Source organism: Canis lupus, chromosome 7, assembly GCF_003254725.2.
Source record: "Canis lupus dingo isolate Sandy chromosome 7, ASM325472v2, whole genome shotgun sequence".
In the NCBI taxonomy this organism is placed as follows: Eukaryota; Metazoa; Chordata; class Mammalia; order Carnivora; family Canidae; genus Canis; species Canis lupus.
The window spans coordinates 62,320,962-62,337,396 of NC_064249.1; the positions used below are offsets into that span (position 1 = coordinate 62,320,962).

The following is a 16,435-nucleotide window of genomic DNA, read 5'->3' on the forward strand; positions in this document are numbered from 1 at the left end:
TTTGAAGGGAATAATGAGAAGAGCATAAATAAATGACATAAGACTACAATAAAATAAGAGGATTACCAAAAAGAACCAAATCTCTTTTTGAAAAATAATAAAAGCTATAAATTGACACCCCCCCCCCCCCCCGCAAAAAAAAGAAGGCACAAGTAAGCAGTTTTAGAAAGAGGAACAGGAGTATGACTAAAATGTGCTACATATTCCAAGTATTCTCCAAAAGTGTATCATACAGGGGCTGTATAGCAAACCTGGCTATGAACTTCTTATATCTGACATTAATATCACAAAATTTAAATAGATGTAACATAGGATGTAGTTTCTGGCCCTTTAGGAACCCATGACTAGATTTAAGAATCAAACTGAATTCTTTTTTTTTTTTTTTTTTTTTTTTTTAGATTTTGTTTATTTATTTGAGAGAGAGAAAACATGAATGGGGGAGGGGGATGGACAGAGAGGGAGAGGGAGAAGCAGACTCCCGCTGAACAGGAAGCTAACTCAGGGCTCGACCCCAGGACTCCAAGATCATGACCTGAGCTGAAGGCAGACACTTAATGGACCGAGCCATCTAGGTGCCCTCACCCTGAATTTTTTTCATCACTTATAGCTCATTTATGAATTTTCAGCAGCTTGAAGGCAGAGACTTTGTTTCTGTCTACTGCTGGTCACTTAGTACCTAGAATAATTTCTAACATGTAATGGGAGTTTCATAAATATTGGTTGAAAGGATATTGGGAATGTTGGTTCTGAATTGGTATGTATGCAGAAATTTAGAATTCAGGCATTGTAGATGAAGAAATAAAACAGACAGTTTAGACATAAAAACCAGGGCTTTAACACAGTACCTTTCAACACAAGATCCGCAAAGCCTTCTCCACAATTCACAATCCTGACTTCTCCTAAGGTATCTGACCATGATACCTGGCCTGACCTATGGTGAGGTTATTTATAGTCTATCTTTATCTGACTCCGACTCTTCTGGAGGTGCCATGTAACACTGCATATGCACATATCTGGCCCTAGTTCAGGATAAAGGATTATGAACCTGTGTAAATGCCTATCCTTAAGCTGTATAATAGAAGGATCCATTTCATTTTTAAATAGGCCAGTGGTGGTTGCCTGGTCATACTGGTGATTTATTAATGAATTATAGCATTGCAATCATTTCACAAATGGTCATAAAATGGTAAACATAGCTAACTTTATTTTATTTCCCCTTGTTAATAATGATAAAAAAAAAGTCTCCTTGGGGGAGCATATTCTTGTGGGAATACAGACACAAGAATGATGACATTGCTGATAGCCCTTCTCTGTTTTGGTCTCCGTGATCATCTAGTCTGTGCCCAGAGCTAAACCAGGAGGTTTCTACAACTTGCTAGGAAAACATGTGCTGTTTTGCCCCTGCACCAATATAGCTAACTATATGATACATATAATGATCTTACCATCATAAGCTTCCTTGGGCTTCCCCTCCACATCTCCCTCCTGGCCTTGGCCATATGCCCATTCTGCCTTAACAATGCTCCTTCTATTTCACTGTGTTTCTCCCATTCTGTTTATAACCCTCCCCAAACATTCAGTCACATTCCAAGTGGCTTTCCTTACTGCATAATATTCACTCAACCATGTTCAAGTTGACTGCTGAATCCATTTCTTTTATTAGCATTTTATGGTTTCTAAGCATTTCCAAGTTCCTCTAGTTGACAGTTCCCTTACGTGAGGGGTGATGGGCTTCTGGCCTGGCATGGGTAATTATTAGCAATAATTTCTTTTCTTCTATGAAAAATAGATAGCAAGAGCTCCTTGTTAAGCATGTGTGGGGTCTGTACACTCATCTTTGAGCTGACACGTCAGTAAGTTTGCCACAAAGGAAGGTGAATGAAAATTCAGGCTGAAGAGGTTAAGAAGCCATGTCATATCACTTTGTATTTGGAAACTCAGTTCTAAAATTATCTTCAGAAAGAAATACTACCTCCTCGTTTGAATTGAATATACTATGTTTCACCTAATCTAAGACCCATTTAGTTCACATTTTAATATCTCTGAAATTACCTATTTCAATGGAATATTACTCAGCCATTAGAAATGACAAATACCCACCATTTGCTTCAACGTGGATGGAACTGGAGGGTATTATGCTGAGTGAAGTAAGTCAATCGGAGAAGGACAAACATTATATGTTCTCATTCATTTGGGGAATATAAATTATAGTGAAAGGGAATATAAGGGAAGGGAGAAGAAATGTGTGGGAAATATCAGAAAGGGAGACAGAACATGAGAGACTCCTAACTGGGAAATGAACTAGGAGTGGTGGAAGGGGAGGTGGGCGGGGGGTAGGGGTGACTGGGTGAAGGGCACTAATGGGGGCACTTGATGGGATGAGCACTGGGTGTTATTCTATATGTTGGCAAATTGAACACCAATAAAATATAAATTTATTAAAAAATAAAAATAAAATAAACTGCTAAAGCCTAAAAAAAATACTCTGAAATAGGGATTTTTTTCTCTCTTGATAATACATAAAATAATGGTGTGTCTTACAATTAATGGTGTTTTAGACTGCATGAATTACAGTATGAATGTTTTTTAAAGTATGCCATGGTATTGTCATCTTTTTCATTTTCTTAATAGACTAAAGTTTCTTAGAACCTATAATAATCTAAACTAATTAAAAGCCTATAATAGAGAAACCGTATCTTTAAAAATCAAGCATACTATGTTATCTGTGGTACCTTTTGCTTGTTTCTCCTATTTTAGGAGATTTGGCTTTTCTTATGGAAATTCCTATTACGATTTTTGCTGAGGTAAACATCTTTGTATGTATGCTTATTCTATAGAGAGGCAAGATAGCAGAGTGGTTAAACACATAGGATTTGGAGTCAGACTGCCTGGTTTTGAATCTTGGTTCCTTCACTTGCTAGTTATGAAATGTTGGGCAATGACTGAACCTCTTCGTGCAGCATTTGCTGAACTAGAAATAATAATATACTTACTTCGGGGTTGTTATGAGAATTTTTTTTTAAAAGACTTTACCCATTTATTCATGAGAGACACACACAGAGAGAGAAGCAGAGACATAGGCAGAGGGAGAAGCAGGCTCTATTCAGGAAGCCCAATGTGGGACTTGATCCCAGGATTCCAGGACCACACCCTGAGCCAAAGGCAGACACTCAACCACTGAGCCACCCAGGTGTCCCTGTTATGAGAATTAAATGAGATGATATACCCATACTACTCAAACTTCCCGATGTCATTGCATGTTAATATATTAGATAGAGTAGTACCTGGAACAGAGTAAGTGCTATATAAGTGTAAATTGTTACTACTTGGGATTATTTCTTTAAGACAGTTTCCTAGAAGTAGAATTATCTTATCAAATTCTAAGGCTCTGGATAAATATTGTTATTTTTCTTTCCAATAGGATTATATTAATTTACACTCCTGGAATGGACAGAATGTATATCATCCCACTTTTGCCAGTTTTTTGCATTTTTAAAGATAAATCTTTGCTAATCTCATAGATGAAGATGACAGTTTATTCTAATATTTATTTTTTTGGTTATTAGTGTAGTTAAATCGAATTTTTTCTTGTATATTTGCCATTTGTATTTCTTTATTTTTTTAAAAAATCTATTTATGCTTAATGATTTTAAAGGGATTCTTATACATTTGGATAAGTTCAACAGGTAAAAGCTATACTTTTATAGTCTATTTGGCTAAGTTACGCAGTGGGTTATACTTTATACTAGTTTTTTTCATTTTGGTCTTTTATTACATATATAATCTTGATTTTTGTGCAGAAAAAATATATTTTTTTGCTTGAATGCTTGGAAAGTTCTTTTCTTTTGTTTTATGATACTTAGATTTATTTTTACATATAACTAAAGTTAACTTGTAATATTTATTTTTACATATAACTAAAGTTAACTTGTAATATCTTAAAAATGTTTTTCCTCAAATAGCTTATCACCTGCCCCACACATTTATTGATTCATTCATTCCTCTTAAAATATTTTTAAGGTAATACATGTTAATTTTAAGACAATTGAAAAATACAGAAAAGTTCATAAGGAAGAAAACTAAAATTATCTATAATTCTACTATTTAGTAATAACCATTATTAACATTTTGGAGTTCTTCTTTCCTTTTTTTCCCCCTTTGCATGATATAATTTTGTTATTCTTGCTGTTTCCTTTACTGTATATTAGAGTGTTTTTCTGGACTCTTTATCTTGTTTCATCATTATATCCTTACCCTCAACCCCACCAATTTTTAACTGTTTTAGTTTATAATCTGTTTTAATTTAAGGATGTCACACTCATTTTACTGTTATTCTTGAACATACCAATGACACTTCAGTCTCAAGACCTTTGCTTTTTCTTTTCTCTCAGACAGCAACATGGCTCACTCCATACTCCTCTCTCCAGGTCTCTGGACAATGCCACCTTATTAGTATGGTTGTCTCTGACCACCCATTTTAAAATAGCAACTTCTTCCCTCTGGGTACCTCCTATTCCCCTTCTCTAATTTTTTTTTCTAGGTTCATATGATCAAATCACATACTACGTTCACCATTACTCAGAAAAAAAGATTCCTTTCAAAGTATTATTGCTCAATGACAATGCCTCTGGTCAACCAAGAGCTCTGAGGGAGATGTACAATGAGATTAATCTATCTTTTTTTTTTTTTAAGATTTATTTATTTTGGAGAGAGAGTGTGTGAGCAGGGGGAAGGGCAGAGGGAGAATGAGAGAAGCCCACTCAGCGTGCAGTCAACGTGGAGCTTGATCTCATGACCCTGAGATCATGCATGACCTGAGCTGCAATCAAGAGTCTGACACTTAACTGATGAGCCATCCAGGTGCACCACAATGATATTAGTCTTGTTTCCTTCCTGCTAGCACAGCATCCATTCTGAAGCCAATGGATTAAGGAGTGAAGTTTGAGTTTCAAGTCTTATAATTGAAGAAATACATTTCATAAGGCTCTAGCTGCCATTGATAGTGATTCCTCAAGTGGATCTGGGCAAGTCAATTGAAAACCTTTTGGAGAGAGTTCACCATTCTTGATGTCATTAAAGACATTTGTGATTCATGAGGAGAGGTCAAAATATCAACATTTACCAGAGTTTGCAAGAAGTTAATGCCAGTCCTCATGGATGACTTTGCGGGCTTCCAGACTTCAGTAGAAAGAGTCCCTACAGATGTGGTGGAAATAGCAAAAGAACTAGAATTAGGAGTGGAGACTGAGGTTGTGACTCAATGGCTGCAATCTCATGATAAAACCTGAACCAATGAAGAGTTGCTTCTTGTGGATGAGCAAGGAAAGTGGTTTATTCAGATGAAATCTACTTCTGGTGAAGATGCTATGAAGATTGTTGAAATGATGATAAAGGATTTAGAATATTTCATAAGCTTAGTTGAGAAAGCAGAGGCACAGTTTGAAAGGATTGGCTACAGTTTGGAAAGAAGTTCTACTGTCAATAAAATGCTATCAAATAGCATCACATGCTACAGAGGAATTCTTTGTGAAAGAAGGAGTCAATCAATGTGGCAAACTTGTCTTATTTTAAGAAATGTCCATGGCTACCCCAGCCTTCAACAACCACCACTGATCAGTCAGCTGCCATCAACATCGAGGCAAGACCCTCCACCAGCTAAGATGATAATTTGCTGAAAGCCCAGATGATGGTTAGCACTTTTTACCAGTATTTTTAAATTAAGATACGTGCACTGTATTTTTTTTAGACATACTGCTATTACACACTTAATGGACTACAGTATGGTGTAAATATAACTTCTTTTTTAAATAGCTTGATTGATGTATACTTCTTATACCATGAAACTCACCCAATTTAAGTACACTGTTCTCTCTCTCTCTCTCTCTCTCTCACACACACACACACACACACACACAGAAGTCTGGGACATACTGCTCAACAAGTTTGATAAATGCATACAGTTGGGGAGACATCCCCACAGTCCAGTATTAGAATAGTTCCAAAGCATTGTTCATACCTATTTGTAGATATCTGTGCTTATCCCTGATCCAGCAACCATTGTTCTGCTTTCTATTGCTATAATTTTGCCTTTTCTAGAAGTATCATGTTACTGTAGGCATACAATATGCACTCTTTTATTTCCAATTTTTTTCACTTGAACTAAAGATTTTGAGATTCATCCTTGTTGTGCATATTAGTCATTTTCCCCTTTTTTATTGTTGAGTAGTATTCCATTGTATGGAAATACCACATTGCTTTTTCATTCATCAACTGATAGGCATTGCATTGTTCCCAATTGTTAGCACTTACGAATAATGTTGCTATAAGCATTTATTTACAAAGTCATCTTGTGTTCATTTATTTTTGTTGCTTTTTGGTAAGTATCTAGGAATGAAATTCCTAGGTCTTATGGTAAATGTATCCTTCAGTTCTTAAGAAACTCTCAAATACCCTCAACTCTATGGTCAACTAATATTCGACAAAGCAGGAAAGACTATCCACTGGAAAAAAGACAGTCTCTTCAATAAATGGTGCTGGGAAAACTGGACAGCCACATGCAGACCATTCTCTTACACCATACACAAAGATAAACTCAAAATGGATGAAAGATCTAAATGTGAGACAAGAATCCATCAAAATCCTAGAGAACACAGGCAACAGCACTGGGAACTTGGCCTTTTTGAACTTGACCACAGCAACTTCTTGCAAGATACATCTATGAAGGCAAAAGAAACAAAAGCAAAAATGAATTATTGGGACTTCATCAAGATAATAAGCTTCTACACAGCAAAAGAAACAGTCAAAAAAACTAAAAGACAACCAACAGAATGGGAGAAGATATTTGCAAATGACATATCAGATAAAGGGATAGTATCCAAGATTGTAAAGAACTTATTAAACTCAACAGCAAAGAAAAACAATCCAATCAGGAAATGGGCAAAAGACATAAACAGCAATTTCACAGAGGAAGACATACACATGGCCAGCAAGGACATGAGAAAATGCTCCGCGTCACTTGCCATCAGGGAAATACAAATCAAAACCACAATGAGATACCACCTCACACCAGGCAGAATGGTGAACATTAACAAGACAGGAAACAACAAATGTTGGAGAGGATGTGGAGAAAGGGGAACCCTCTTGCACTACTGGTGGGAATGTGAACTGGTAGAGCCACTCTGGAAACTGTGTGGAGGTTCCTCAAAGAGTTAAAAATAGAACTGCCCTATGACCCAGCAATTGCACTGCTGGGTATTTACCCCAAACATACAGATGCAGTGAAACACCAGGACACCTGCACCCCAATGTTCATAGCAGCAATGTCCACAATAGCCAAACTATGGAAGGAGCCTCCATGTCCATCGAAAGATGAATGGATAAAGAAGGTGTGGTCTATATATACAATGGAATATTACTCAGCCATTAGAAACGACAAATACCCACCATTTGCTTCAACGTGGATGGAACTGGAGGGTATTATGCTGAGTGAAGTAATCTTGAATCTCCATTGAGAAGCATGAAGTCTTCTCAATCAGAGAAGGACAAACATATGGTCTCATTCATTTGGGGAATATAAAAAATAGTGAAAGGGATTATAGGGGAAAGGAGAGAAAATGAGTGGGAAATATCAGAGAGGGAGACAGAACAGGAGAGACTCCTAACTCTGGGAAACAAACAAGGGGTGGTGGAAAGGGAGGTGGGCGGGGTTTGGGGTGACTGGGTGACGGGCACTGAGGGGGGTACTTGACGGGATGAGCACTGGGTGATATGCTATATGTTGGCAAATTGAACTCCAGTAAAAAAAAGTAAAAATTTAAAAAGAAATTTAAAAAAAGAAACTCCCAAATATGCACAGAGATTTGAGAGGGACAATGAAGGGTTCAAGTTTGAACTAACGTGGAGCTGCGTATAGGCAATTACAAGTCTAAGTACAGAACCAAGGAGACAGGCTAGGGCTGGAGTTAGAAAATCATGAGTCGTATAGCACAGGGGTAATGCTGAAGCCATGGGGTGGATGAGATGACGTGAGGAGTTCATGTTAGGAGTTCATCTCCTGGACTGAACTCCTGGAGATGTAAGCATTTGGAGAGGGGGTGGGTAGACAAAGAGAATTAGTGAGACAATGTGAGAGATCAAGAAGTTACAGAAGCAGGAGAAATTATGTCACAGAAACTAAGGGAAGAAAAGATGATACAGTAAGTGAGTGGTATGACTTTTGCTTCCAAACACAAATTTCCAGCCTTTCTTCAGAGACTAACTAGCTCTCTGTCAGAAGCCTCTTAGTCTGGCTGTACTTGGAATTCTCTGGGCTGAGGTTCCTGTTAGAAGTAGTACTTCTCAAACATAGTCTCTTACTCTGTGTCTGCAGACCAGCTCATACTGCCTTTCAGGTATACCCTTTCTTCTGGAAGGAGTAGGCCACTGGTCTGCCATGTTCCCCAGGCTCCAGGAACCTCAGGTGGTCCATTCCAAAGCACTTGTGGAGGGCAACCTGGGCTTTAAGTGAGAGGAATATGCATGAAGCTATCACTCACAGCCCTTTGAAAACTTTCTTCAGAGGAATTTCCATTTTCTTTCTTTTTTTTTTTTTTTTTTGGAATTTCCATTTTCATGTCATTGTAACTTTATATCTTTTGTGCTCTTATAGTAAGTGTTGAGAAAAAAGCCTCAACTACCTCCTTAGCAAAATCCTGTCTAGGTGGGCAAGCACCTTATTTGGAGTGTGTTTGGACCTCAGCCTAGGGTTAATGCTAAAAAGTTTATTTTTTTATTTTATTATTTTTTAAAGATTTTATTTATTTATTCATGAGAGACAAAAAGAGATAGAGGCAGAGACATAGGCAGAGGCAGAATCTGGTTCCCTGCAGGGAGCCCAATGTGGGACTCCATCCTAGGACGCCGGGATCACGATCCTGAGCCAAAGGCAAACGCTCAACCACTGAGCCCCCCCCAGGTGTCCCAAAGGTCCACTTTAATATACTAGATTTCCAAGCACTTGCAAATGCTCAAAAAAATTAAATATTGAATGAACAAATGATATCATAAATGAATAGATAATTTTTATTCCTTGTGATCACTTCTTGGTGTCATTTATATTGTTGACTACTGCTTATTTCTTGATCACCTGAAGCCCTCTGCTTCTCCATTTCTAATTTATCAGCTATTTCTCATCTTCTCCCATGCTCACTTTTATTGTCTGCCCTTTAAATGGTGGTTTCCTTCAGGGTTCCATTCTCACTACCGTCTCTTACCTTTACATTAAAAATATTTTCCCTGAGGGAATCCCATCCATATCCCTGGTTTGACTACCACATATGCACTTTCTGTCCTGGGCCAAATTGTTCTACTTCACTTTAAACTAGTGGTGTGTTACAGCCAGGCTGTACCGGCTTATGAGAGCCAATTGTTAAATTTTCCAGAATTGTGTGAGCCAATTGGTTGCTAAATCCAGCCATTATTAAAATTATATAAATTTCCAATTAAATGATATTAAAAACAAAGGTAATAGATACTTAAAACTCACTTCCTAATAATCTTGCTACTCTTTTATTATCAATGCTCTTGAGATTTGGTATGTCTGTTGTATTTTTGGAAATCCTGTATAATGGTGTGTACCTGTGCATCTCTTCCAATTCTGCATTCAGTGATGTCATGTTGGTCACTTGCAAACTGCTACAGTAGGAGTGTTTACACCATGGAAATCAGAAAATGCTGCAAGTCAGGGCTTGGTCTACTGTTTTATTGATTGTCTAGACTTAAGAAAGTGAGAAAATGAAAGAAAATGAAAGAAAAAAAGTGAGAAAATGTTAATGTAGATTAAGCTTAATAGTGTGTTGGTCTATAGTTGTTACATTGTGATTAACACAAAAAATTAAAGAAATATTCTCCCAATGTTCAAAAACTATTATCCAGTTTAGCAAAAAAAAATATGATCATATCACTAGTGAACAAGAGAAGTTCTCTTTTTTTTTAAGATTTGATTAATTTGAGAGAGAGAGAGAGTGCATGAGTTGGAGGGGGTGGGTAGAAGGAGAGGGAGAAGCAGACTCTCTGCTGAGCAGAGAGCCCAACTTGGAGCTCAGTCCCAGGACCCTGAGATCATGATCTGAGCCAAGGCAAATGCTTAACCAGCTGAGCCTCCTAGGTACCCCAAGAGAAGTTCTGCCCCATGTTTTCAGCATTTCACTTTCTCTCACTTCCTGATGTAAACATAAATAACTGCATTTGTGCCATAAGTGTCCTCATTCATCAACTGCAATCACAGATTGGCTGTGGATACAAGAGTTTGGCAAAAGTCAACAAAGACATTTTGTGAGAATTGATTGGTGATAGGAGATTTACACTAAAGAGTATTAGATGCTTTATTATTATTTGTAAATTAGGAACTACACATCCTCCATACCAGTAAAATGTATAAAACTTATGAACATATATATGTGTGCATTTCCCCTGTCCACCAGAGAGCCAGTTAATTATTTACCATCACATCACTTCTTGAAACCCTCAATATCAACTGCCTATTAGACATTTTAAATTTAATATGGTAGGCATCTCAGACTTAATGTATCAGAAATGGAATTCATTTTCCTTCTAATATCTTTTCCTCTTCTGATATTCTGTATCTTAGAGAATTACACTACCCTAGGAGGCAAAAAAGTGAAAAAGTAGCCATAGATTACTTTTTCAATAAGTGTGATCTATGAAGACTGGAAAGAAAATAAGGAGATAAAGGGTTCATGGAGTTTTCTGTTTAGCCTTGTTGTAAGAAAGAATGATCTTAAATAATTTGTATGGGAAAGAGGCAAAGAAGAGGGGAGAATTGGGAGTTCCAGGAAAGAGAGAAAACAGATAACAGCACAGTCTGTGAGAAGGAAGGAGAGGGCAGGGTCCAGAGCACATTTGCCTTAGAAGAGAGTCACCTTTTCCACACTGCCAGGAGGAAAGGAGATAGCGATTAGGATGTGTCCTAGGTTGGGTTCTCTAGGAGCAGAGCCTGGGTCAGAGATTCTCGTTCAAGTGAGTGTGTGTTAGAGGGGAGAAGGGAGAGAGACATAGGATAGGATAGGGGAAGAGAGCTGAGCAAGAGTGTGATCTTGACTGGAAACTAACATCCGTTGTAACCATAGAGGAAGGGGCAGCATCACAAGCTGAACCACAGGGTTATTCAGCTTGAGGCTGGGACTGGCATTTTCCTCCTGTGCCAGTCACTCATTGGTTAAGATCTGCTTGCCAAACGAGTGCAACATCATCTTCTAGACTATGTGGGTTCTGGCTGGCTGAGGGCAGTTCACCAGGGGAGGCAGTAGCTATGAATTTTAAACAACCAGCCCTCAGAGCAGCTGAGGGACGAGGACACCTGCCACTAAAGGGGATCTGAGTGGGGCATCCACAGCATCCACTGTCGTGTGGCTACCTGCATAGGCCTAACTAGGGAAGAGGTGGAAGTGCAGAGGAGATTGAGGCAGTTCCTGGTGAGTGGTCTCTCTCTCCAAATAGTAATCCAAATTAGCTGTTGAGGGTGGGGAGTAATCTGGTGGGTGCAGAAAGCTTGAGTAGGGTGGGAAGGTTTTGAGCAACTGCTAGTGTAAGCAGTGGGGGAGGGGCTGCCCTGGGCAGTACTCAGGGTCCAGTTACTGTTGGAAACACGGAGTAGTGACAGCACTTTGTGCTGTTACTTGTATTCTTCAGCAGTCTCAGTGTAGGGTTGCAGAGGGCAGGTGGTTGGCTTAACCTAGTGTTGATATTTTGCTGGGTACATATAGTGCAGGCAGAAAAGAGTAAGTAAACCATGAGGATGATGGTGAGAGAGTTGTTGAAGGCTCACACTACCTTTTGGGAAGGCAGAAATGTACACAACATATTATAGGGCATGTTCACAGTATGTCGATAGAAGTACAAAGTAGTGGGTAAGATCAGAGAAGAGACAGAGGTGTTTTCTGAGTTGAGGATAGGAATTTATGTGTCCCATAAATGGGACTGCATTTCAACTGCCTCTTGAAGGGCCAGTGGTGGAAGGGGGCGGGGTGGATCTCCCCAGGGGAATGCGGAAAGGGAATGATATAGAGAAAGCATGGAAAACATGCATGAAAGCAATCTGGCAGAGACTGATGATTTATATGAGAAAGCCTGCAATAAGGCACCCAGGATAAGTAAAATCAGACAGAGTGGTTTGCATTGGCTCTTGCTCTCTCTCACTCAGCCCCATTCTCAAATAGGGGCAGGCTAATTTTCTTATACTGAGGTAAGAGGGTAGCAGAGGCTTGGATAGAACCTTGGCTAGAAGAGTAGCATGTAATCCTATCTTTGAAAGCAGGGAGGCAAAGACTGCATCTCAGTAGTCTCTTAGACTTACTTGCATGGCTGTGAAATGGGTACCAGTTAACAAGGAGATAACTGGGTGGCTGGCACTGCCTTTGGAATCTCAACCAGCTTTGAGCACAGAGTTGTCCCTATTGATATTTAAACAAGAGTAAACACTGCAACTGATGGACAAACCAGACCTCAACCAAACCATGTTTGGATCCAGCACCTGACCCAGTGTAGTTAGTTCTGCAGGCTCCTCTGAACTTTTGTTAACTTTATAACTACACATATTCATCAATATTTTGGTTTCTGCATATGTGGGATTTTGGTGGGGTTTATTGTGTATAGGTGGTATGGAGGAGAAAGTGAAAACAATTGAAAAGGTTTTTCTGATGACAGAGAAAGTGAAAATAGCTGAGAAGTTATTTTTTTGTTGAAAAAAATGAAAGTAATACATATTCATTATAAATCAAATAATGTAGGAGTATAAGAAGGAAAAATGAAAACAACTATCCCTTCATTCTACTAAAAAGAACCTTTTTTCCCCAGAGATAATAGTTAACAGCTTGGTATATAGCTTTTCTTACATATGTAAGCACATTTGGAATTTACATTTTATATAAATATAAATATGTGATTATATGTATTATACACAATATTCTAGTCTTTGGCCTAATACTTTTCAGTTATTAATATATCTTGGGTATTTTTACCTGCTCAATGTTGCTCTTTTTCATAGCTACCTAATATTCCATGGTATTGAACAAATTTCCCATTGATGAGAATCTAAATAGGTTCTACTTTTCTTATTATTACAAACAATAGAACAATGAACATCTTATGTATACTTCTATACTTCTTTTTGTATTTAGTCAATTACTTCTTTTTTGTCAATTACTTTTGATAAATTCCTAGAAGAGGGATTACTGGATCAAAGGGTATGATAGTCTCCTGTATCAGTTAACTACCTGATACACATTGCTAGACTGCCTTCAAAAACTTGCCTAAATTCACTTCCCAGTCAACAGTGTAAATATTGTAATATTAAGCACTAGTGTAACTAGTGCATAATTCTTTGCCAGCATAGAACATTATCAATGTCTGTGATGGGTTGAAGTTTTACGTATATATAAAATATAAATATATAGGTATACATATATATGTATACATATGTGTGTGTATATACACACACACATATATATACACATATATTTTTACCTGTTTATTTTTACTGCAAAAAGCTTTGTTCCCACCTGGTCCACAGCTTGGGGGAGGGCTGCAGGGGGTTAAAACGCTGCCTAGGGGATCCCTGGGTGGCGCAGCGGTTTAGTGCCTGCCTTTGGCCCAGGGCGCGATCCTGGAGACCCGGGATCGAATCCCATGTCGGGCTCCCGGTGCATGGAGCCTGCTTCTGTCTCTGCCTGTGTCTCTGCCTCTCTCTCTCTCTCTCTCTCTCTCTCTCTGTGACTATCATAAATAAATAAAAAAAAAATTAAAAAAAAAAAAAAACGCTGCCTAGTGGCTGCCCGGAGGCTCAGGCACAAGCCCTGGCACCAAGGGCAGGGCGGAGGGGCCCCTCGAAGGCTGCTGGGCTCCAGAGACTCCTAGTTGTGCTTGAGGGTGAGTCTTTCCAAGAGCTCCTCGCCCAGCCCGGCCTGGGGGTGGTCAGCCTGCGGAAGCGAGTCAGGTGGTCACCCATGTCCTTGAGTTTCACCTCCTCACCCGGGAAGTGGCTCTCCCTGAAGTCTCGGAGCTGGGGGTCAGCTCCGGCAGATCCCAGGGCGTGCAGATCCGAACAGGCCTGGTTCAGGTTCTTCTCCAGAACCAGGGTGGCTTGCATGGTGTTCAATGATTCACCCACTCATCCTGGGACAGCTTCTGCACGTCTTGGACCGGAGCGCTGCCGCCACGCTGGTTTTGCATTTTCTTTTTTTTTTTAAAGATTCTTATTTTTTAATTTTTTTTTATTTATTTATGATAGTCACAGAGAGAGAGAGAGAGAGAGAGAGAGAGAGAGAGGCAGAGACACAGGCAGAGACAGAAGCAGGCTCCATGCACCGGGAGCCCGACATGGGATTCGATCCCGGGTCTCCAGGATCGCGCCCTGGGCCAAAGGCAGGCGCCAAACCGCTGCGCCACCCAGGGATCCCCTGGTTTTGCATTTTCAAGAGACACTCCGCACCCTCGCGCTTCTCAGCCGACTCCTGGCAGTGGCCCAAGCCCCCTGGAGTCACATGGTCCTGGTCGGATTAGCAGCCCAGGGAGGGGTAGGTGGAAGAGGCCTGCAGATGCACGTTGGCCAGGAGGTTGCAGGTGGCCTCCACCTGGGGGGAATAATTCTGATGAATCTGGGTGCTCATGGTTGATTGGTAATAAGAAGCTAAGCTCAGGATAGGGTGTTGGCTGAAGACGGTTCTGAAGTTTGTGAACGGGAGAAGGTTGGAGGCTGGTTGGGGGCTGATAGGAAGGGTGTACCCTGAGTTTGTTCTGTCCAAACGCTGTTGAAGTAAGAGACAGATCTGCGGGACCACCAGGTGCACTGTTGGTTAATGTTTTAAGAAGTTATTTTTAAGTTGATATTGCAGATAGAAAATACTCTCTGGGTAGTTGAGTTTGAAAGTCTGTTTAGCAGTTAACTTTCCTGAGGTTCTGTTATAAATTTAATTGAGATGATGAAGATGGCATAGAAATCCTGGGGGTGGGCGGTGGTCACCTGGGTGACTCAGTCGGTTAAGCATCTGCGGTCGGCTCAGGTCACGATCCCAAGATGGGATTGAACTCCACATCAGGCTCCCTATTTAGCAGGGAGCCTGCTTTTCCCTCTCCCTTTGCCTGCCACTCACCCTGCTTTTGCTGGCTCTCTCTCCCTCTGTCAAATAAAATCTTTTAAAAAGGGTGGGGGCTTAGAAATCCTGGGGCTGCTGCCTTCACTGCTCATTAGTTTGAAACTCCACCCAAATTCGTGGAGATGGAATTCACCTCTATGGTTAGAGATGGCCATTTGGTAGAAGGTCTTTTAAGAGTTTACTTGCTGTATGCAGAAATGAATCAAAACCTTTCAGTGTGTGGGGAATGCTTCTCAAAGGAGCTGAGCTCTTCATATTATAGGGCTATTTTAAGATTCTTTAAAAAGAAAATTTTCTTAGATTATTTTATCACTAAGAAGAACATAGATTAATGTCAGCCATTAGGATTTTCATATGCATAATATGCATGTGCATACTATGGAAATATACACATAGATGGAAAGGAAATTAAAAACATCATTATTCTGTAACAAAGGTTTTGTTAAAAGCTTATGTTTCTGTATTTCATGTCTGTCTTGATCTCTGTCTCTGGACCATTTTTCCAGAGATTTTTTTTTTTATATGTAATTTTGGAAGAAAAAAAAAGTTTTCGTTTTGAGTCTAGAAGCATGAGTTGAGCATGCCCTGGCTAGCTGAATGGTTCAAGGAGAATCAGATCCAGTGTGGTATGTGAAGTAGAACCACACCAAATGATTCAAAGAAACATTAGAACAAATGCTTATATTGTCATATGTCACTAGTTTTTATGGTTGGTTGTTATGCGGCATTGTTTTGGCAATAACTAACTGGTGTAGAGTTAAAAAAAACATGGTCTTAGTGCTCCTATGATGTTTCCACTGATTTTTAAATTTGGTACACTTAACCTCTAATACATTTTGTATTTGATGTTTATGATTTTTATTTTGCACAAGGATTTCTTAGTTGAGTCACAGTCCAAGAGAAAATTCACCCAACTTTGTTTCCTCATATACTGGTAAATATAAAAAAGCAAGCTCAATTTTATTTTCCTCAAATCCCTATTTAATTGTAAAGAGATTTTGCCTGTTTTTTAAAATGATTTGCTTGGGTCACAAAAATGAGAAATGATGCCACATTTCTTAAAATGTTTACTTTTTGCCTTCAGTTTTCAGAATTCTCTTCATGTCAAGCAGGTCTGAAAGGTTAAAAATAACTACCTCCAGAGATTTCTTCTTGGGCTGTATTCTTCCTTGGGAACCTCTAAGCTTTTCCCACCCAAACTGGGTCATCATCCTTGCCTAATTTAAAAATCTCCCGGAACCAATGCTCTACAAAAATCAATGAGATCTTTCCCACCAGTTAATCCC

At 39.3% G+C, this 16,435-nt stretch overlaps 1 pseudogene; it reads right to left on the reverse strand.

The window, feature by feature from the left end:
* Positions 1-13,907: 13,907 nt before the first annotated feature.
* On the reverse strand, positions 13,908-14,697 carry LOC125755375 (ferritin light chain-like; annotated as a pseudogene).
* Between the last annotated feature and the right edge of the window lie 1,738 nt (positions 14,698-16,435).